This window comes from Hipposideros armiger, unplaced genomic scaffold (assembly GCF_001890085.2).
Source record: "Hipposideros armiger isolate ML-2016 unplaced genomic scaffold, ASM189008v1 scaffold_67, whole genome shotgun sequence".
Classification (NCBI taxonomy): Eukaryota; Metazoa; Chordata; class Mammalia; order Chiroptera; family Hipposideridae; genus Hipposideros; species Hipposideros armiger.
This window is the reverse complement of record NW_017731417.1, coordinates 2,453,520-2,464,938: the sequence shown is the minus strand read 5'-3', so window position 1 is coordinate 2,464,938 and position 11,419 is coordinate 2,453,520. Positions and strand designations below refer to the sequence as shown.

At 44.1% G+C, this 11,419-nt stretch overlaps 1 protein-coding gene across 2 annotated transcripts in view; it reads left to right on the top strand.

The window, feature by feature from the left end:
* Positions 1-11,419, top strand: part of FOXN3 (forkhead box N3) — a 383,907-nt gene that overhangs the window by 27,660 nt on the left and 344,828 nt on the right. Inside the window, exon 1 of one of the 2 annotated variants that reach the window (XM_019642325.1) lies at positions 7,817-7,884. The exons of the other annotated variant lie outside the window; for it this stretch is intronic. The gene's annotated coding sequence lies outside the window, so the exon portion shown is untranslated. Of the gene's footprint in view, positions 1-7,816; positions 7,885-11,419 lie in introns of those variants that run through there. 2 annotated transcript variants of the gene reach the window in all.

Here is an 11,419-nt window from a genome sequence, read left to right as displayed (position 1 = left end):
TAGGGAAAAGATTTTGAGACCTGGAAAGGCCCCAGAGGTCTGGGCCACCTTTGTGCAAATAGATAAGCCCGGAGAGGGTAAAAGCCAGGTCTTCTGACAGTGGCCCTCCTAATGGCTACTGCCTACGGGGTAGTCAGATGAGCTCCCTATTGCAACACCAGTGAGGTGGGATGGAACGTGGTAAAGATTCCTTTGCTGAGAGCTGATAACAGTTAGGTTCCAGCACCCTAGAATGGAAGGGCTCTTTGAGACTGTGGAGTCAAATCCTGAAGCCATAGGCTCAGGATGGCAGAGCTGGGACCGGCAGCTAGCTCCCTCCAGCCCTTAGTTTAGTTATCCCATTAAGGTTTTTGGTGAAAGATGATTAGAGGCAAGCATTGGGTCGGCCTCCTCTCCCTCTCCCTCTCTCCCCCTCCCCCTGTCCCTCTCTCCCTCTCTCCCTCTCTCCCTCCCCTTCCCTCCCTCAGCCACCAAACATATCCATTCCAGGCCTTTATCAACCCCCAAGAAGACCTAAAACCTTATTAGGGAAGTGTTTCCCTTGAAACCGACCCGTCCTTGTTGAGACCATGCCTTCATTTTTGACTCAGTGTAATGAGTTACCATTTCCTTAGACAGAATCCATTTCTCTGAAATTCTTGCTGCTACCGCCACCTGCCCATGGGGGAATCTTAGTCAGTTCAGGCTGCTATGACAAAATAGCTCAGACTGGGTGGCTTGTAAACAAGACAAATTTACTTCTCATAGTCTGGGGGTGGAAGTGTGAGATCAAGGTGCCAGCATGGTTGGGTGAAGACCCTCTTCCAGGTCACAAACTGCCCATTGAATCCTCACATGGTAGAAGGGGCCAGGCAGCTCTCTGGGGTCTCCTTTACAAGACACTAATCCCATTGATGAGGGCTGTGCCCTCAAGACCTAATCACCTCTCAAAGGCCCCACCTCCTAACACCATCACATTGGGTGTTAGGATTCCAACATGTGAATTTTTTTTTTCTGGGTGGGGTGGGGGGCACAAACATTCAATCTCTAGCAAGAAATCACACTTTTTAGCCAGGAAGTGGTGAGGGTCTGCTCTGGGAGAGACTCAATGATCAGGTTGGGGATGCCTGGAGAGTGGCTCAGATCAACAGTAATTGCAGACAGCGACCATGGAGATAATTTTCTCAGCCTCTTGTCACCTTAAAGTGACTCTTCTTTGCTGCTGAAGAACTTGTGTTAGATACATGACCCCCCGCCTTTAGCCACCAGGCTGGGCATGGAGAGCTGTGTCTGACAGGGCCCCTTGCCCTTGTCCCCCAGGACTTGTACACGTGACACTTGTTGCTTGGCCCAGGAATGGAAGCGCAGGTCCTGTCCGTCCTGTGCGAAGGGGAGCTCACATGCAAGCCTTCTTCTCCAGGGCAATTTAGAAATTGCCAGTGGACTAGCTCTGTGGCTGGAGGGCCCAGTTCCTTCTTTGACGAAACAGTTGGAAAGCAACAGGTGTAGCTGGTTTTCCCTAAGTGCAGCTTTATTGGCATCTGGCCTCTTGTAATATATTTTTAATATACTGCATATGCTGTATCTGAGTAAATCAGTAGGTATGTTTTGAAATTAAATATTTGCTAAGGGCTAGGTCTTCCTGGTGTTCAATTATTGATAACAAATTTCTCAGACACTGTATGAGACTTGATGATATATGATTTTCAAGTGACCTGCCATGTATTGGACTTTATCTGCCCATGAAATCCATTTCCAATTCAGACCATATCTGCTCCGGGGATTGCTTGCCAGAAATCTATTCCCAGGTTTCTCCTTATTTCAGTGAAATATCTCTGTCTCAGCACCTTTCCCAAGGTGGCTGATCTAATCGGGGCCCAATCGCTTATCGCTTCTCATTTCCTTTGACAGGTCTGTCAAACTGGGAAGTGCACACTCAGAAGCTATAGGGACCCACCACCCCCTTTGCCCTTTTCCTGTACGACAGGAGGTTGGAAGAGGTGAACTCTGGGAACCAGAGCCCTGCCCGAGGGCCTATAAACACACACTGGGGCATCTTAGCGGTCAGGAAAACACAGTGGTCTCCTTGCCTTTGCCCTGTGTCAGGAGCTGTCAGGCACCCCTCCTTGACGAACAGAACTCAGAGAGCCCAAGCAATTAGAGCTCATTTGCATGGCCTGGACGGAAGGTCACTGGGCCCTGCAGCCTTTGTCGGCTCCCCCTTCCTGTCTGACTTCTCTGTAGACAGGTGCATACTTCTGGCTGCTACAAGGGCCAGCTGGCAGGATGACTCTGACTTGTCATCACAGAAATAAAATTTGTCACCCCTGTGTTCTCAACCTCTGTTCTTTCATGTTTAACCAGCACTCTGAATCTTTATAAACATGTCAGGGTTTCTATTTTTATTTCCTAATTAATTCAGAAAAGGAGCAGAAGACATGGCTAATGATAGAAAAGAGAAAGGGGACAGGTAGGGCTGAAGGTGGCTTTTGTTTTTCAGTAAGATTAGGTAATTGAAAAAATATGGGCGCCCAACCACTTGAGAAATTACTTGGGGCCTGCCGATACCTTGGTAATTCTTGGGCTGTGCCGGAATGGGTCAGAATTTATGATTATGTCTAAACCAAGCAAATATGAAGGTGAGGCTTTTCTTCTTACGCGAATGGACAATGATACCATTTTCCCCACGCACAAGGGAGAATAAGAATTTCCACATATATTAAGTTTTTAATTACTCGGAATGTATTCCTTTTAGCACTACTTCTGAAATTATATTCTCCGAGTACATTAAACCTAATTTAACCTTTGTCTTGAGGATTCAAAATCATCTTTATAAATATCTGGAGCTGTGTACTTTAATGATTCCAGAATCTTAACAATCTCAAGGGTGTAGTGTTTTAATTAAATGAGCATTTCCTCCATCCCATTGTTACCTAAAAGGCTAAAATAATAGCCATGAAATAATGGAAAGAATTCTAAACTTAGAGTCAAAACCCTGGTTCTAATTTAAGTTTAATCATTAATTAGCTGTTTGACCTTTCGCAAGTCTCTTAACCTCTCTGAGAATTCATTTCTTCATCTATGAAAATGGGGAATTGGACCGTAATGTTCCCAAGGTTATTTAGATTGCTCAAATTTTATAATTTGACGATATAGAACCATGCTATTCAATAATGCCAGTTTTTTTTGTCCTCAGAGTTTTTGAGATGAAGATGACTTGTTTCTTTATGATATGGCCCCAGATTGCTAAGATTTTCTAGATATTGTGTTGGCTTTGAAGCATTTCTCTATTCCATGGGTTGCAAACTATAGCCTCTGGGCCAAATTCTACCTACCACCTGTTTTTGTAAATAAAATCTTCTTGGAACAGAGCCAAACACTTTCATTTACATATTGTCCATGTCTTCTTTTTGAGGGACAATGGCAGAGTTGAATAGTCACATCAGAGAAGGTATGATTGTCCATGCCTAAAATATTTACTATTTGATCTTTATCTTTACAGGAAAAGTTTTCCAACCGCTGCTCTCTTATTTATTTTTACTCTCAGTCTATCGCTTTTCCAGGAATCCATTTTAATTTACCACACCTACTTGGCTAGAGGCTAAGAAACCAGACAACACAACTAATTAGAACGAAGTTCAAAGGGAGGGTCAGTAGGCTCTGAACAAAAGTTCAGGGGACAACCTTTGAGTGCTGTGCTAAGTGCATGGGCTTTTTAGATATTTACAGGTCCTTCTTTCTCATTTAGATTTCTGGGTCATTTTTGGACAGTTATTCTATGTAGTTGAAGACTTACCACAATTTGAAGTTTCTAGAAACGGTTGCTTTCATTTTGCTGGCAAAATAAAATCCACTTCCCAAATATACATGCCACTTCGTACATGTGCCGTTACTATTATGGTTACGCTCCATGTGAAAGTAGTGAACTGAACTTGAGATGAAAAGACCTAGGTTTAGATCCTACTCAAGCTGCCCCATGGCTATATGACTGTAGGCGATCGCTTTACTTTCCCAAACTTGTTTCTTCATCTGTAAAATGGGAAAGATACGAAATTCATCATAGGGTGTGCTGCCAGGGGTGGCTCCACCCTTCAACTGCTCTTATCGTCACTTGGATGGGGCAGTTGTGAAACCGATGTGCCAAATTATAGAAAATACAATGGGCCACAAACAACGGTGGGCAAGATCATGGTGCCTTGAAATATACCGGGTGACTCCACATGTTTTCTGTCTTCTGTTTGCCCAGGTGAATAAACCTTGCCAGAGCCCTGCATTGGCTCAGCTCATGATAAAGTCAAACTTGGGTTCCTGTTAGGCCCTTGTATCTGTGTGTAGCTCACTGGGTGAGTCATGGGTGCCTGGCTGTAATAGCATCAACTCCAATTCTTATCAGATACTGATGGTCATGCCATTTCATGGGCATAGATCTGAGACCAGGTGTGTATAGATGCTATAGAGATGACTGCCTCCCTACTTGGTCTATAAGTTCCTTAAAGGCAGGATCTAGTTTTATTTTAGCTCCAATTCTCCATTGAGTAAAACAATGCCTGGCCTCAACAAATATATGTTGAGTTGATTTGTCATGACCAAGGTTTTCTGGTGGCATAAAGGTTTCTTTGAGGTTTCTGTGTTAACGGTGTGTCTAGGTAGACCTCTGTAGTAACCATCTATTTTGAATTGATTCATTATACAGTGCTCAGTGTGAAAACACAGCCACCTCATGGAGGAAGTAGCCCTTCCTTTAGGAGATAGAAATAGAATGCAGGCAACAGCTGCAGCTACAGTGGAGCTGGGCTGAAATCTTAGTGGGAAGCCTTGTCTTAGCCTGCTGCTCAACCAATATCGCCATGGCTTTCCACCACCTCCATCCTTTCCGTGACTCTGAGGCTAGCACCCACTTCTCATCCATGCCTTTTGCCCCACTGCTGTCAGTGGGCAATCCAGGTCAGATGATGGGAACCAACAAAAAGACTAATAAACAACTCAACTTGAAGGTTATCTAAGAAAGGGCCAAATGGTACAGCCTGGTGACTATAGTTAATACTGCTGTACTGCATATTTGAAAGCTGCTAAGAGAGTAGACCTTAAAAGGTCTCATTACAAGAAAAAAAATTTGTAACTGTGTGTGGTGACGTATGTTAACTAGACTTGCTGTGGTGATCATTGTGCAGTATATACAAATACCATATCATTATGTTGTACACCTGAAACTAATATAATGTTATATCTCAATTGTACCTCAATTAAAAAAAAAGCAAGGGATAAATCATCAATGACCCAAATCATGTATAAATACATATAGGAGCAGGGCCAGCTGAGTGGCTCAGTTGGTTAAGAGCTCGCTCAAGAGCGCGAGCTCTGAGCAACAGTGGTTCGAGTCCTGGCCTGAGCTGAGTTGCTGCTGAGCTGCCAACAGGTGGCAGGATGGCTCAGCTAAAAAATAAATAAATAAATAAATAATTGTTACATATACTTTCTTGGGAAATAAATAAGAAGCCATTCATTCCTTTAATGAAATATTGAATCTCTGACTTCCCTCAGGCATAATCTTAGTTGTTGGGGTTCTAGCAGTAAAAGGGACAGAGGAGGCCCTTGCCAGCAAGGAATTTATGTCTAATTAACAAGTAAACAAACATGTGAAACAATTGCAAATTGTGATAAGAAACAAGGAAGGACACAAATGTTAGGGGCCAGCTCTGAGGAGGTGACATGCGCAAAGAGTCTTAAAAATCCAGAGGCAGCTCGTTGTGCAGATGGTGGGAAGAAGAGCTTCCAAGCTGAGGGCACAGCAGGTGCAGAGACCCTGAGGCTGATGGAGGGAGCCCGACTTGTTGGTGGGACTGGAGCAGTGTGAAGGTGTGGGAGAGTGTGGCCCAGATGGAGGCCCAGGAGGTGGTAGGGGGCAGGCTGCTCTTGGAGGAGGCTGGGTTTATTTCAGTTGCCATGGGAAGCCGTGGGCCAGTGTCAGGCGTGGACATGGCATGGTCAGGTTTCTATCTAGAGCATCACGCTGCTGTTGTGTGTAGAATGGCTTTGAGGAGAGCGTGAGCGTAATCATGGAGACCAGGAGAGCGGTGTCCTAGACATGACAAGGGAAAGTACTGGTTGTGAAGATGAAGAGAGCTCTCTGGTTTATTGAAATGGAAGTGAGGAGGGACGAGGAGGTCCTGGGAGGCTGACATCTAAGAGGTGGCATTTATTAAGATGGAGGAAATTTGGGGGGGGGGGCTGGTGGGAGGATGGATTTGGGGGGAAAGCTTGAAGTTCTGCTTTGAAATAAAGTGCATTGGCGGCACCAGGTGCCCTTTGGAGCTGGTAAGTGTGAACCAGAGTCACCTTTCTTATCCTTGTCACTCATGAGTCGGACCACGCCGTATAAACAGCAAGCTCTGTTCCTTCGCATCAGTCTTCCCGAGGTACCACTCTGTTACCTAGGTTTATACAAGTGGCATTCCCGGTAGTTAACATAATCGTTTGTGTGCAGTAGGTGCTCAGTGAATAACAGTTGATGACTTGCTTGCACCAAGCATCGCTAGCTTGTTCGAAGAGCTCACTCCAAAGCAGGGAAAGGAACTGTGGTTCAAGGGAAAGGGGGCAAATAAAGAGGGCTTATTCTGTGTGTGTGGTGTTGATGAAATGGCTCTTTTTCTGAAAGGAGACTTTGGATGAATGATGAGGAAGAAATGGAGAAACTAGTTTTAGGGAACACGCCTGGATGTCTGGCTCTCGGGCCACCTTTCTTGACCTCTGTACCTGTAACCTTGGGTGGGCTGTTGATTGGGGGGTCAAGGTCGCACATACACTCCTGTCTTCTCTTTCCCTTTCCATTTATCCTCCTTTTCTCTTATTCCCACCTTAGAGGTGAAAAAGGTGAGGCGTCGGGCGGGAAGAGGAGAAGGAGGTCAAAGCCCAGGGCTTCATTCAGATGTCACAAGGGCAGGGGACATTGTTTGGAATATGTAGCTACTGCGGTCACACACACACACACACATGAAGGAGTCATGAGTAATTTCATCTCCTAAAAACCAACACCATGAGCATAATTTTGACTGCAGTGTCAGTGTGCTAGAAGACTGAAGCCGTGCTAGCGGCACCACTTATTAACTTAGAAGTGCGTTTCTGTGATATGTCCCATGTCCTGAACGAGTCATTTTTGACAAAGCAAAATAATGAGGCCCATGTCTTGTGATTTTAAAAGCTAAGCATTTGTTGCATTTAAAAAAAAAAAAACTAAGTTATTTCTTCCCTGTAGGAAAGTAAAGAAATCCATGATAAAATAATAATTAAATGCTGACAGTGCTAAATTTCTACCCAGCATGAGCTGGCAGCAGTCTCATACCAAAACATTAGGTCATTTGAAGAAAAAAAAAGCTGATTAAATACCTCTGTAGGCTTTTCTGATTAGCCGTTCTTAAAAGAGTCTGTGACAGTAATGAAAGGGTGTAATTTGACAGCCACAATTTACTCTTAAATAAAAGGTAAAATAGAATAGACTGTGTGCGTGAGGCTTTTACAGGAATTTCTTGTTGGTCTTTACTAGTGGGGTTTGCTTTACTAATCATTAGTTTCTAGTTGCTTCAAAGAGCCCACCAGCCAGGAATTATGTGAGATGGAAAGTACGTGGCGTTACTGGGGTGAGGATTGGGGGACAATTTCAATGGCAGCCTTTCTTTCCTTTCCTTTTTTCCCCCTTCTCCACGCAGCAGGCTTTGTGTTTCTGGGGTTAAATGACCTTGACATGAGCAAGATTGGGAAATGAAGTGTAGATTGCCGAGATCGTCCCTGCATCCCATGTATTAATTTTCTGTGTCTGGCAGCTCCTGGCGTCTCTTTGTATGAACTCGCTGTGGCATGGGGGCTGCAGGCCAGATTTGACGTGAAGATGGAATGATTCCGTGGCATATGGTAAATGCAACAACCACCACTAATTACTCTTTCTTTTCACTTTCTCCTTGACTTCTACTGGTGTTTGAAGGTTTCCTGAATTTGAAAGTGTTTTTGTGTTTTCAGCCCCAGTATACTCTTACTTTCAGTAGATATGAAAGCAAATGACTTTCTTGGCTATAATGTGATAGAATCATAGAGTTTCGAACCTAAGAGAGGACTTAGGGCTCATCCAGTCCAAAACTTCATTTCAAAGATGAGATCACTGGGTCCAGGGGTGTTAACCTGGGAGAATTTGCAGGATGGAACCTAGAACTCAAAGTCTCCCAAGCTTTAGATGCACCTGTGGCTTTCCTTTTTTGTCTTACCTCCCCAAAGCTGAAATAAACAAGTGTATTCAGTGTCCTAGGGCTACTATAAGAACGTGCTACAAACTGGGTGGCTTTAAAGCAGCGGTTCTCAACCTTCCTAATGCCGCGACCCCTTAATACAGTTCCTCATGTTGTGGTGACCCCCAACCATAAAATTATTTTCGTTGCTACTCTATAACTGTAATTTTGCTACTGTTATGAATCGTAATGTAAACATCTTTTTGTTTTCCGATGGTCTTAGGCGACCCCTGTGAAAGGGTCATTTGACCCTCTAAGGGGTCGCGACCCACAGGTTGAGAACCGCTGCTTTAAAGCAACAGGAATTTATCCTCTGATATGTTCTGGAGATTAGAAATCCAAATCCAGGTGTTGGCAGGGCCGTGTAGACTGAAGGCTCCAGGGGGAGAATCAGTCCTGTGCCTTTCTCTTAGCTTCCGGCGCTGCTGGCCACCCTGGGCTGTGGCAGTGCAGCCCCAGTCTGTGGCTCCAGCCCCACATGGTGTTCTCTCTGTCTGTTTCTACCGGTATCTCTTCTTTTCTTAGGAGGACACCCGTCAGATTGGAGTGAGGGCCCACCCTGCTCAGGCATAACCTCATCTTAACTAACTGCATCTGCAAGGCCCTATTTCCAATTAAGGCCACCTTCTGGGGTTCCAGGAGGTAGGACTTCCCCGTATCTTTTTAGAGGACACAATTCAATGTGTAACAGGTGAGGCCGGCTCAGGTTTTTCCTGGAGGGTTTTGTCACGTTTACCTGTAATTAATCATTATCACCTTCAACTGTACTTTCGGAGCTTGTTCTGTCTCTGGCTTTTCCTGTCAAGTGCAGGAACCTGAGTCCTTTCCATTTATTATTAACGATGATGATGTGTAGCTTTCACTCTTTAGCAGGGAGTGAGAGCATGTGAGGCAACCTGAGGATTAGCCATTAAAAAAAAAAAAAGGATAAAGTTAGAAAGAATTCAGAGGCAAGAGTTGAGTCGTAGACATTTTTGGTAGATTCTCTGGGGTCTTTTTTTCAGTCTGCCTTCGTTCAAGCCCTTCGATTTGGAGAGTTGGTTCTACTTATTTTTATACTTGTATATTTCTTTATAATTTAGAATATAAAATAACTTATAGTGTTTATTCTATTATTTATTCAGCAATCACCATTATCCTACGTTTCTGCTTAACTGTGATTGTTTCGCTGGCCCTCACTCTAAATTCACCTTCTGGAAAGCTTGACCGTTTTAATTTCTTTGATCCTGTCTGCTCTGCCCATAATCCATAACGGCTCTCCGTTTCCAGCCGTTGTTAGATCCCTGCAGGGCCCCATGGAGCCTCTCTCAAATCCAGCTGATTTCCTTCCGATCTCCAAATGTACCTGGTACCTGTGCACCCCCAAACTTTGCTCTGGCTCTTCCTGCCATCCGAAATGGCGTCCCCAACACCTTCCTGCCCCTCTGACTACAACCTACCCTCAAGCGCTTGCCTCCATCAGCCCTCTTTCATGGGTGCTGCCCAAACAGGAAGTGATCTCCTGAGTGGATTCCAGGTGAATCCCTTGGCAGTACCTTATTTGGATCTCACAGGACTGCCTTGTAATGCTGTCTCTCTATAATGGTGGGTTAGCAGCCACAAGACCTGTCTTGTAGTTGTGCTTCTGCCATTATCCCTGTGTGGCTGTGGACACTTCCGATACTGCTTGCCTCCCTTTTGTTCTATGAGAATCAAATGAGATAGGACATTAAAAGCATTTGAAATTCATCTATGAGAAGTGCTATTCAACGATTTCTAACTTAATGTGCCTCAATTTACTCACCTGTAAAATGGATCTATTGATACGCTTACCCAGTGGGGGTGAATTTAGTGACACAGAGGACAGTACCTGGCTTACGGTAAGTCATTTGAAGAGTAGTTAGCTGTCATCACTATTATCATCATCTACATCCTATTTATGCAGATAGGATTGGATGCCCCTTTAGGACAGATGTGTTCTGGGAACTCCTCCATGTAAAGGATGGAGCCTTGTACGGCATGCTTGGTAAACACACTTGCCAGCTAAACTGAGAGTTCCATTCTTGTCGCTGTGTGCAGTACTGACATTCTCTTTCCCCCTCCCCCTTTTCCCTAAGCCATTAAAATTCCCACTGATCCCTCTTTAGCCTGGAAGTTTTTAAATGAATGCAAATCAACCCTCTGACAGCAGTATTGGTTCTGGCTCGAAACCTAAATTAGTTTGATGGGCGAATCGCTGTCGTGGTGCAGATGTCATCATTCAAAAGTGGTCCCAATTCATTTTCTTCTGCTATCTCCTCGTCAGGCTGTAACATGGGCATGTTTTGAAATGGGACATCCTCCATTAGTTTCATTGGCCATAGTTTTGACAGCATCAAGGTTTGTGCAGTGTCTTCATAGTAACCCTTTGGAGGTATGTGCGAGGGCAGAATTGTTCTACAACATGGTGGGGCAGAAGATTTCTGGTACCGCTTTCTGTTCCACGTCTGATGCAGGGTAGCTGCTTAAGTGATAGTGGGTAAATGGGGATAAACAAAAAAAACCTGGCAGGTGATTACTTAGAAATAAAATCTTCATATGTTGCCTGGAAATACATGGCACAATCTGCTCACACACATACAAAAATTTGCAAATTATATGCTTTTTGATATTGGTACAATTTTTGAATTTTTTGAGACCCCTCTCCTGCCTTGAGTGAATCTTGTCAATATACTTTCTTCACCACGTCCAACTCCACCATTCTTATTTTTTACATGGATATAAAGATAGAAGTCCCTTAGGGAGCCAATGTGAGTGGATTTCTTTCTTTCCAAATACCAATATGATACCCTGAGTGGCACTGATGCTCAAAATTTGTTGACAATTGCCTTTCTAGGACATTATGCTTTGGGTAATTTTCCCAAGAATTGATGATGTGGCAGCAAAATTAGTGATGGTTATTTACAGGTAGTTTTCCTATAAGGAAAACTTACAGAGGTTGAATGGGAAAATGGTTAATCCCACTTCATGGATACAGGTCAAGGATGGGAAGTAGATACTGCTACAGAGAGGGCCCCAGAAGGAGACAAAAGAGCAAAAGAGGGTCTTGTCATTTTCGTGTGATGGTGAATTAATATGATAGTCACACTGGAACCCCTTTCCTGACACACACATTTGTCCCTTCCAAGACTTGTAATAGGATCACACCA